This window comes from Dysidea avara, chromosome 4 (genome assembly GCF_963678975.1).
Source record: "Dysidea avara chromosome 4, odDysAvar1.4, whole genome shotgun sequence".
NCBI lineage: Eukaryota > Metazoa > Porifera > Demospongiae > Dictyoceratida > Dysideidae > Dysidea > Dysidea avara.
The window spans coordinates 7,409,166-7,422,372 of NC_089275.1; positions in this window are offsets into that span (position 1 = coordinate 7,409,166).

Below are 13,207 nucleotides of genomic sequence, written 5' to 3' on the forward strand. Positions count from 1 at the left end.
ATTGCAGTACAGTCAATTATCAGCTTACCAGTTAATTACTGTGAAGTTGGTATACATACATAATAATAATAATATTATGTGACTGGGACTGTGAAAACAGGACATGTGAGCGCAAACTCTGGATGCTGTGTTAACTTTTGAGGGTTGCAAAATGTCATTATAGGAATGTCAACTGTGTACTATCTGGGACTTGTATTCTCAGATGCAAATATGTCCCCTGCAATGGCGGATCCAGGATGGGGCATTTGGGGCAAATGCCGCCCCCCCTACACCCCTTGTGGAGTAACCATAGCTAGTTACTTCTTTTGATTAAAATATCTAACTTTATGTCAGGCCATATTAAATCAACTTATATATCATGAAAATATGCGCAATTCACTAGTACAAATTCACCTAAAACCAAGCGAATCAGTATGTGAAATTGTCAGCCAGCACCTTCGTACGTACTAAGCGCCTCTAAAATAATTATTGTGTTCCTGCCTTTGAAGACTTTTAAGACTTCACAACCATCTGCAAAGGCCAAAATGGCAAAAACCAACAGTGAGACACTACTAAGAGGTGATTATTTGCTGTTTCAAAAATGCAGCAACTAACAAGAAGATCTGGCTTTCCCCAACCGCCACTTAGTCTGTTTGTGCCCCTCCCCTTGCCAGCTCTTGGATAGGCATGAGGCTATTATGCTCCAAAAATTGAGCATTATGCTTTTGAGCAGTGCTAAAAAAATCACCTATTATGCTTTTAAGAATTGCCCATTATTCCCAAAATTATGCCACCACAATTGGCTAATAATTCCAGTTTATTGCTGTATCAGACTATTTTCATTGATGTTTAAGCTTCAAATAGTCTTGAATTCTTTAGATGGTTGCTGAATTAGAGTATTAGACTTTAATATGACTGCTTTATTAGAGTAAATAATATTCAGTGACTGTTCTATTAGAGACTCTGACTGCTCTATTAGAGTATCTCGATCTTTTTTAACGGAATTGTGCATTCTGCAGATTTTCTTACTGTTAAAGCTTTATAATCACCTCAAAATGCCAGCATAATTCCTGATTTCCACACATACCTATTATGCCCGAAATTATGCTGGCATAATCGCCGCATCCCTACTCTTGGATCCGCCCCTGCCCTGACCCCAGCTTTTGTAAGGTATATCAAGCAATCCCACCGAAGTACGCCAGTTTCTTGGGCTGGCTTCTTATTACAGACTTGATTTGATCATGACTTTACAGTACTGCATACAGGATTACAGGTGTATGGTAATTAGACTCTACAATCATTAATTGGGGTACAGGTCCGCTATAGCTATGGGCTAGTGGCCATTGAAAGAAAAAATTCTTACAATACTTAAATTACTTAGACGTTATATTCCCCAGTTTGCCAATGTTACATCTCCTTTGTATTCTGTTACACAAGCTGGCATGACCTTCTTATGGAATGATTAAAAAAGTTTTTTTTGTTAAGGTTTTACAGCACACAAGTGATGAAGATCTGTAGGATACCTGGTCCTACATCCTGTTTAAAGTTGCTACATAAAGTGTGTTTGAAAAGGTGGAGAAAGGAGAAAAAAAACCATGACTGGACCTGGGCAGCCTCGAACCTGCAGCCATCTGATTAATGCTCGAATGCTTACTGGAGTCTGCCAGGAGGCCAGGATACTTTCCCCTTATCAATTTCATGTCTATGTATCCATAGGAACTTAGAGAGTGACTTATTATCTCAAAGTACCCCATGTGGAACCAAATGGATATTAGTTTTTTTATTAAGGCTTTACAGCACACAAGTACTGAAGGTCTGTAGGACACCTGATGACTGCAAATGCCTTTGAAATGTTAAGCATTGTTTAACTAATGCACATGTGCTTGTTTATAATTCCCATCCTATACAACAGGTCATATCTCTGTACTGGTATGTTTAAATCTTTTACAGCTACCACACAAACAAAGGCTTTAGTTCACTAAACACTGCATGCCACTGACTGTGAATTGACTGTGGTTACAGATTGACCTACCTGTATGCCATGTACATTGCATTTTGTGCCACATAATTATTTACATTCAATGACTGCAACTAATTAGAATTTGTATAAGAGTTACAGTACTTTAAAATGTTGGAATCATATATAGTTAGACTCAGGGGCAGATCCAGACTTATAGAAAGGGGGGGGGGGGTGGGGGTCAAAAATGAACTGAGGCACTACATTGTCTCTGGTTTGATAAGGTGAGACCAAAAAAAAAAAAAAAGGTCACAGCCAGCTGACAATATAGCTTCCCACCTCACCAACCACGCATTTATAGCTGATAAAGTACATAAAAATCCTTAAATAGCTCACTACACACTGTTCTAATACTGTGACTGCTTTATTAGAGTGACTGCTCTATTAGAGTATCTCGATCTTGGTATACTAAAAATTTTTAGAGGGGGGGTCAAGAGCCCCCTTTGACCCCCCCTGTATCCGCCCCTGGTTAGACTCATGTGTATGTTTAAACTATACCTGCTAAATTTGCTTGTACCAATGAACTACATTTTAACTGTTATAGATGCATGTGTTGGAGATAAAACACATTCAGACTGCAATTTTCTGTTGTCGTTTACACAAGTAATAATATTGTCATTTCACACTTTTGTCTTTTTGACATTTGGATAGGGAAAAATGAACACTGTCTTTTTTCCCAATGAAATGAGTAAAAAAAAAGTAGTCTGGATAGTGAGACTAACCGACCATTACACTATACATGAATGACCTGGTATACTCTCATTGAGCATTTTGACTCATTTTTATGTATGCATTTCATATAGCTAGTGACAATGTTATTCTTAAAAGAATTCTTGTTTTATCAACCATAAACACATCCAGCTAATCAGTGTTTACATAGTTTGTCATTCTTGAAGATGCAAATGTTTTGAAAACATTTCAGCCAACAAATTGTATGTACATTAACAGGTTTCAGATACATACATACATGGCTAGTGTCAAACCACATGTATACAAAAGTGCTAAAGTTGCTAATTATGACCTACTGAATTTTAACAACTAGTTAGTGGCTCAAGTTGATTAGAAGATTAAAGGAAGGAAACCGAAGGACTTTCTAAGTTTAAAACTTCCAGATTTGATCTACATAGTACCCGTAAGTTTTCTTTATTGATTGTATATTTTCGATGTGATGATGCACTATAAATTGTAGCATACAAGAATAACACGCACATATTATCAATGCAAATCACAATTTAGGTCACCACAAACTGTGTTATTATACATAGGCATGCACATAAGATTTTCATGGGATTCAGTACCTGTCACTGCATGCCATGCAGCCACTCAAAGCATCACAGTAGCTAACTAGCTGACTGGTGTATAAATACATGCGATTGTTTATCTATATTATTGATCAGTTTCTTGGTGTTCCTCTTAGATTGTGGTGCTTGATTATACTTGTCTCCCTAGCTGTCATTTAAAAGATGAAGAAATTGATACTTGTACGGTTGATGTACTTTATTTTGGCAATGTTCTGTGTGAAAGGACAATTAGTTACAAGTAAAAAATATTGTTTTATATAGCACTTAGTCAGTAGTTATCTATCATTAGACCACAGTATCCATGTACAGTACATGTACGTAGATTTATATAGAATCAGTGAATGTGTCGTACAAACCTACCAGAAAGTGTATAGTTATAGAAATCTATATCAATAAAAAGTGCAGCCCCAAAAAAGCCAGGGTGATAAAAATGCAAACTTTAATGTAGCGGCCAAGAAATGGTTGTGATGGTAAGTTAATGGCAAAAATTTTAATAACAACAATTCAGGTGAATTTGTGTTGTCTTCTCTAAGACTCAGCACCAAATCCATCTGAATTGTTGTTATTGAAACTTTTGTTATTACCATCACAGCCATTTCTTGGCCACATTCTTGGATTTTGCATCTTTATTCACCCTGGTTTTTTGGGGCGACAATCTTTTTTACAGCTTGGCTTTTTTGGTATGGATATTACTTCTTTTTGTATTTGTATACTTCAAAGCTGGCCTGTGTGGCTTTTTACTTGTATTTTTTCTTTACTGCCGAAAGAAGGAAGAAATCAACTTTTGTTTGTGGATATCAGTTTTTCATTACAATATGCAAGTTTTAAAAAATCAATACCGTATGAAACTTATCACATTGGTTGGTTTATTTGTAGCTGAACTCTCTACAGTATGTTTGTTACAGTAGCTGAATTCTCTACAGGGTGACTTCCAGCTGAACTCTCTATACTTGTTGTAGTTGAACTCTCTATAGGATGACTTGGTTTGTAGCTGAACTCTCTACAAGGTGAATTGTTGTATATAGCTAACTCTCTACAAGGTGACTTGGTTTGTAGCTGAACACTCTATAGGGTGAATTATTTGTAGCTGAACTCTCCTTAAGGTGACTTGAAAAAAAAAAGAATTCTCTACACGATGACTGGATTGTAGCTGAACTCTTTACAGGGTGACTTTTTTTGTCCAGTAGCTGAACTGTATACAGGGTGGCTTATAATTCTCTACAAGGTGACTTGTAACAAAGTTGAATGCTCTAATACTTTGCATCGCCAGTTCTAAAAATGCAACAAAAGTTCTGTAACATTGTTCCACAAAAGTACTGAAAAATTGACATAAAATGTTGACTTGCAATTGAATATATAGTGCTTATGTGAATTTAAAATATGGAAATAAAACTGTATCTTGATAAAATATTCTATTTTTGTATTTGCTGGTATGCACAAATATATTAGCTATACTGTCTTTTTTACTGTATTTTTAGCATGTTTCTTAGCAAGATCAGAATGCACGTCTGGTGGCTCACAGTCATACACTGACGATGGAGAAGCCTACTGTAATGGTGGTGGTAGTTCCTTCCTCGATTCTTCCTCGATGTATACAGTTTTTTAGACACCCAGTCTGTCACGTCTTGTTTTAATTTAAGCCTTCACTTTTAGTAACCCAACAAGTAATTTGTATGAACACTGATGTAGTGTATTGAGTGGTGTGTGTGATTTAATATGTGTAGGTACATGTCGAGTCTCTCACAATCTCGCACATATTAATTTTATTCTCAGTAATGCAGTTCTATTTACTAAGTGTAACAACCAATTGACCATTTCTATTTTTCCATTTCCATGTCTTCCTTTTTTTTTCTGTCTTTCTCGATTCTTCTTCCTGTTTCAACTGTAGCCGTAAGTATATTGGATTTTGTTGCATGCTTGACCTGAATAAAAAAACAGGGCTGTGAAAGGAAACTGACATTTCTTGTGTTATTAATTAGGATGTGTATCAAAATATGGGAGGATTTTAATGTCAGCATTTGTACCATTTCCACACCTCTGCTTTATTTAATTTAATTTTTAGTTTAAGCATTATTAATTAATTAACAAGAATTATACGTAGTTAGCCTATGATGGTGTTTGGGACTTACATACATAATCACTGTCTCTTGCAGTCTAATACAACTGTCACTTTTACTAATAAATGTAATATTCACGGGGTGTAGCTATCTACAAATTTCATATTCTGCAATAGTAAAATATGGTTTGTTGCACAGACAATTAATGATGAAGGTGTGGTAGTTGTTTTGCAATAGAATAAGTGGAAGCAATGGTCTTGGTGCTGTAGCTTTGATGGTGTTTCAATGTCATGAAATCTAAGTTTTCATTGCCTGGTTAGAAATTGACCAGTTTATACAAGAGGTCAAGATGAAGAAACAGACAGCATAGTCCACCACATGGGAAGCTCTGTTGAAGAATAAACCCAATCAGGTTATCTATCGTGCAGTACAATAAGTAGTACTGTATAATAAGGATGATGGAGGTTTGAGCTTTCTAAAATATCACCCTCACTTTTCCTTCATTACAGATTGGCAGTATTGGTTAGGCATAACAAAGTCCATATTGTTTTCTGAGTGACCACAAATCCTTTCAACAAGTTTCTTTAAAATCTTTTTTGATTATTTTATATAACTGAATTTTCTGCTAACTTACTGACTGCCTGTCTGATGCCTTTAGCTATAGCCAAGCTTAAGTAAGATGCAATTTTTTCATTGCATGCATCATAAACCTACCTTTGCCCTTCTTTGTATCTCATTCCTTTCTCCACTACCATATTGGTGTTGATTTGCAGTAATATATGGCATTGCGTCAGTGCTTTATTTTCCATGTGACTGGATTTATTGCAGAGGTGCTTCACGTACAGCTCTTTATTTTTAACACAGTATATGGTGGATGAAACATAGATTGAACAGAAGCAGGATGGCCATTCAACTTTGGATTGTAGCAATTAATAGTTTAAAAAATTATTGTACATTCAGTCACACAATTAATTTTTCAGTGTGGCTGCATGGCATTATTCTTTCCTCTTTGATGCAGTATGCAACAGAAATGAATTATGTAATTGTTACTACAAGAAAGTTAACAAACAAGTCTGTGTTAGAAATTTACATTTGAATAGAGATCATAGAAATAAAAGGTAATGAAACAATTAAGGGATGTCATCTAGTTGTCATTTAATCATGATCTTCTTTTATGACCATACAATTGACTGGCTGTATATGACCGCATGAAGTTGGAATTAAACAACTATTAGTTAACTACAGGTGTAGATGAACTCTCTTGTATCATTACTGTATCATTACTGTATCATTACTGTATCATTACTGTATCATTACTTCTTATTTCTATGATTCCTACTCAAATGTACAATTTTAATTTCTTTCCTACACTTGTCTAGTGTGAGTATAACCACCAAATTCCACACAATGTGGTTATATAAAGGGACTGAGAAGTGTTAACAATTCAAAAGTGATCAAGTATGACTCAAAAATAATATAAAAACACAGATAATTATACATACAACAGTCAAGGAAAGAGGTGCAAGGATAAGTCATCTTTAAACTGATTAATATCATCCAGTTCCACTAGAGAATCAGGTAGAGAATTCCACAATTTGATGGTAGAAGAGAGGAAAGAATTTAAATATGTCAGCTCTGGCAAATGGAATAATGAAGTACTGGCTGTGTCCACAGGTAGATGATGTAAGGGGTGTTAGGGTAATTGTGATGTCAACAAGACTATGTAATATTTTGTAAAACATAACTAGTTTTAAGAAACTTCTCCGGTGTTCAAATAAGGCATGGTAGTCACACTACTGTGATAAGAGAAATCATTTGTGACAAAACGGGCAGCACTGTGTTATATCTGAGGGAGCTTGTTTGCAATATTATACAGACTGTTAAAAATGTATTGTTAATACAATCTATATAAGTAACAGTGTACTTTGTTTCACAATTTCAGTCATGTGATTCTGCTGATACTACACAATTTGTTACTGGAAGTTTTGAAGATCGCTGTTGCAATCCTGGTGGATCACCATACAGTGGAATTGAGGATAACAGCCGTGGTGTGTGTAGACAATGTGTAGCATCGTAAGTAATGGATCTGTGTTGCTACTGAAATAATGTAATAATGTATCGTAACTCTGTTTACAACAATATAATGACCACCTTGTACAGTAAGATGTTTCATGGTTTGTCAGCAATAATTAGTCAACCCATTTAGCCTTTAGCAAATCATTTCACTGGTGCATTAAAACTGAATGGAAAGTTAGATGATGTTCACAGCATTTTTGGTGTTTACAGTGTAGTCTACTGTTCAAGACACTCACAAAACAGGTGTACCATTGCATTATTTATTCACAATGACACAAACCCTTGCTTTCCTCAGTGATCTGCCAAAGTGACTCTAATGACCCTCTCTTTCTATCTCAAGAAGTAACTAAAGTGAAATATATTTCTACAGGAGAGATACCTAAAAGAACTAAGCTACATATATCAGCATGTATGCTACAAAGCCTCAATAATAAATAAGTAAATAAATAAATAAATAACTCTAGGGATAAATAGCAGGAGGTTTAAACAAGAATCTTAGAGGCACAAAATCAGAAAAATCCCAAAACAACATTGCAGTCAGCCCATCTCCAAAAAAAAAGGATATTCTACTTTACACTTAACAAATTCAATAACTGATTACAGCTACATACTGCATGGTTTATATAGTGGTAGTTATGCTCATACTAGCAGAACAAGAAGGTTCAATGTTACACTTGGAAGTATAATGGCTGAAATGATACTTTTAAAGGAATTCGCTATTCGGATACTAAAATTGATACTTGAGTACTTGTTAAGATCACATGATCCATCTTTTGCCAGCTCACATGATGTATTTGTCACATAGAAGTGACCCCATGAAGGATGCATGTGGAATGTGATATGTGAAATATTTAAATGCACTTTTTGCTCTTCAGTAACATTAAAATAAGCACACAAAATACAGCATGTGTTTATCATTGATGTTATATATATATATATGATCCAGTATAAAACATGTCACATAATAGGTGTAACTACACAAGTAGTCAGTAGCTACGTACTTATTATTCACATTAGAGAGTACTTGCCTATAAGTAAAAGTAGGTAAAAGATGTTGAAAGAGCCTGCAACTGCAAGTATATCGATTCATTATCATAATAATGTAGGAAGGAATTTCTTGTAAGATTTTTAAATAGCCTGTATGCTTACAATTATAGGTACAGTTTAGTATGATACAAATGCATAAGTAGCATACTCAGTTGCAGGTTTATCAATGTTCAATATACGTACAGGTGCAGCACAAGACCCGCACTTCTTCGTACCACTCAGTAATGGTGATTACATGTGATTTAGTGTACAAGGAATACCTGACTTTGCCTTTAACTTGATCTCTGATAAGTACATCCAACGTAATGCTCAGTTTGTGTTACCCGGTGAGGATGAGAGCCAGACTATTGCCTATGTTTCTACCTTCCTGGGAGATCTTGGAGTGGTGGTGAAGAATCCTAAAACTGGAAATACTACTGTTGTTAAAACATCAGCTAAAGATCACAGTGTCATGGTTGGTAATAGTCTCACCATTGTCAAGGATAAACCAGTAAAGTTGAAGGTGTCTGATGATGTTGAGGTCCATATTGATGGTGATGTGAAGCCTAAACTGAAAGATGCATCTGCTTTGCTAACCAATGAAACAGCGATATTAGTTGAATTTTAGATTAAGTTTTATAAAAAGCATTTAGACATGCTTCCAACTAATACTACTGGGCTCACAAAGGATGCACATGGCTTGATTGGTATGTGAGTGCATCATTGTATGCAGCATTATATAGACTATAGTATATGTGATTTTTCTGTAGGGCAATTTCTGGGCAGAGAAGTAGTGACTGAGCAAGAGTAGATGTTGATGAAGTTTCCTAATCATAATCCAATATCAGTGAAGATAGCTCCTGCCTGGCCTTATCTGATGTCCAGTAAGGAATTTTGGCATGGAACATCAACAGATAATCAAGCCACTGGGGTCATAGAGCCATAGAGGGTAGCTACATCGATTATATTGTACATGATCTTGTCCCTCCAGGATATTGAAGCCACAGAATAAGCTCACCTGCCTGAATTTAACAATATTATATTAAATGAACATTCTTTTGCATACACTATTTACAGTAACAGTGTAACTAGGCATTTTGTCCCACCAGCTGTCATCACCTTTTATGTACACAGCAACAATTAAGCAATGCATTTTTGTGGGCAGATGGGAAGGAGGGGTCAAAAGTTCCTCCAAGTTTCATTATTACATATGTCAATCTAATGTCTACAGTAACTGTTCTAGCAACACTGTGTATACATCCTTAAAAATCACTGATCTCAAACCATGTTACATGGTATCAAAACCAATAGTTTATTCACTATTCCACATTTGTGACATTTATATAGCAATAGTGTATCATCAAAAGATATGGAATATTGCTGTACTGACTGTCACTTGGATGATGCAGCTATCTGGCGTATATACATTGGACTTAGTGGATTCATTGCATCCTCATCTGACTGGATTTTCCTGGCCCCATAGTGAATCAACTGACCACTTATCCTGGAACATTTAACATGGTTTTGTCAGTGTCTTGATTCTGATTCTCTGCATTTACAAGCTTTAGAATTGGGTCCCCAGTGGGATAATACTTCTGAGTTGCCAGCTCTTTGATTTACGTTGCACGTAATTTGCAATTAGTATGTAGCTACACATAAGTGTAGCCATATACCCTGTGTTGGATATTAACAGCTACTTCCTAATAATATGAACTGCATTTTGCACTATGCATAATACTTACATACATTCAATGATGACAACTTGGTTGAATTTGTATAGGAGCTACAGTGCTTTAAAAATTTGGTGGTAGAGTTAGGCTTAGGCTTATATACATGTGTTTACCTAATTACCTGCTAAATGTAAGATCAAGACAGACGGTAGTGTGTCGTGCGGCCCAAGAAGCCGGCGCGCCACACCGTGAGTATATTTTAATTACATGCCAATGAAGTACTAAATTTTAACTCTCATCAGATTACCAAATACTTGTTCTTCCATGCACCATATGCAGGGTTCATTAACTCATTCAGCTAATCAATGATTTATAGTTTGTCATGTTTGAAGGTGCAAACGCATTTAAAGGTACCTCTCCATTGAGAATTCAGCTTAATATACATTATAAACAATTATGTCATACACCAAGGTAAACATCTACGTATTATCTGGGAATGAGTAAACACCTGTTATAAAGCCAACTAAATTTCTACATTTCTACAGAGAAAATTGAAGACAGTGTCTTTCTAACATTTAATTTCTGAATGCATCATTCACTGTACAGAAGGAAACATTGGCGGTGTAAAACATTAGTGAATTATCCTAATTAATTTGCCAAACTTTTTCCTGCCAATTTATATTTCCAGTCATGATTATCTTTATGTGGTGTTTAGTGACATGTGATGAAACAAAGTGATTCACCAAAGATTTTTTGCCAAAGTTTTATCCATTATACTATTATATACTGTATATAGGCTGGACCTATATGATACTAGTGGGGCAAAAAAATTATTAATTTTCAACAAGTAGAATAGGGATCAAAGATTTGATTTTGAAAAAAACTGCGTAAACAAGAAGTAATAGGGATGATAATCCACAAAATTCTATGCATCATCAGTTCAAAGCAAGTTATTTGAATAGTGTACACTCAATTTGCGATTCCTATTTCAACATTTTAACAAAATTTAACCACAAGTTGAAATAGGAATCGCAAATTGAGTGTACACTATTCAAATAACTTGCTTTGAACTGATGATGCATAGAATTTTGTGGATTATCATCCCTATTACTTCTTGTTTACGCAGTTTTTTTCAAAATCAAATCTTTGATCCCTATTCTACTTGTTGAAAATTAATAATTTTTTTGCCCCACTAGTTTCATGATTTTTTTCATGTCCATGCACATGGACTACTTCTTAAATATACGTTCAACAGTACATGATTGTTTAATAAAGAAACCCATTGTAATATCAACTGGCAATAAACAATTACATAAATAAGTTTAATAAACAATTAGTTAACAATACAGTTAACAATACAGTAAACAATACCACTTTCCTTTGACGAGTAGATAAATCTACTAGTGTGACCGTTTACTGCAACGAAGCGGTGCGAAATCTCAACACGAGTAAAACACACGCTTGACAAAACGTGGTTGACTCCAATTAAAGTGCTGAGTATACGGAGTATCCCGCTTTTTATTTTTCAATCGCGTACGGAAGGGACACACCCCTTTTCAATTCGAAATTTACCAGTGTGTTCCAATAGCTTACAAGCCTTGTTATGTCGACTCTTAGCTGGTAAACAGCTGAAGAATATAATAGAAAGTATACACGAAAGGCGTACAGTAATAGTTTAAGTGACGAGGTGCGGGCCACACCCCCTTCACTGTCTCGTAATGAAGGAAGTCTAAAACCCGAGTTTCAGTGAACAATAGTTATGTTTAATGTTTAGTGTGATACAACTTGATGCATTTTAGTCCTGTGAGCTAAAGCAATGGAATTTTAAACAATTCTATATTATCATCTGTATGGCTTCTCGATCGAATGGCGTCTCGAAGAGTGATTCTTGCTCTATATCTCGCAATCGCATTAGAGAGGGAAGATTTTAATACCACACAGACCTGGGTACGATTGTTTTTTAAATACGCCATACGTTTTTAGGGCTGATATCTACTTCCTACGAGCTGTAGGCGCGCGAAACAAGAAGGAAAGAAGAAAGAAGAAAGAAAGAAGAAGATGGAGAATCTAACCATTTTCAAAATTTTAAAAAACACCTAAAACCATTTCCCTTACTTTTAATACTTGCTGGCTAGTGTTGTAAACACAAAAGAAAGGTCTAGAATGTTTTAGAAATAAAATTTAAAGCCCGGAAGGCTGCTTTTGGCGTGCGTTCTATTAGAGTGTTTTGAAAAATTTCTGCCTGATCCCTATTATGTACCACTACCGTGGTACATGATAGAGATCATAGAATAAAATGCAATGAAACAAGGGAGGCTGCCTACACCAAAAGTCATACATACTATGACTGCAGGTGTATAAGTGTTCACAGCTGTTTATTTCTGCCTACTCACATTTAAAAACTCCTAATTTTCCTCCCACTTACATGTTCGTTAACTTTGTGCTAGTAAAAAATTTAATCACTGCTTCAGTCATGGCTTGCTACGTATATGCATAGGGATTAAATTTGCAATTAGAATGTAGGTGTACCTTTAGATTGCTCATTGTTTAATGGTTTAATAAAAATAATTCAGTTCAAATACATTACTGCCTTAAAAAGCAGTGCCCTATAATTATAGACAGAACCTGCTGTACATTTTGCAAGATTTACTGTAAGTGAGCTAAGCAAAGCATTGAATGCCTTAAAAAAATCAAACACATAGCTATATTTGTTCCACTGTGAGCACTATTATAAAGCTTGATTGCATGATGATAGTATACATCATAATACAACTTATCTATTATAATTCTATGCATATAAATATTATATATAATACAGCAAGACTAGTAATGATACTTATTTGTGCATGCACACTGAAAAATTAATGTATTATTAAGTAAGTAGTAACATTAGCTTTAGCAATATCAGTCACTGACTTGGAATGCTGTAGTGTGGTATAAAAACTAATTGATTTTTAATTTTAAATTGAACTCCCTCTTATCATTTACCAGTTTTTGACTTTCTAAGATGCGTTCAGGGAGTGATACAAGCAATCCAAAAATGGTTGTTTGAAAACAATCTGGTGCTCTGAGCCCTAAAAA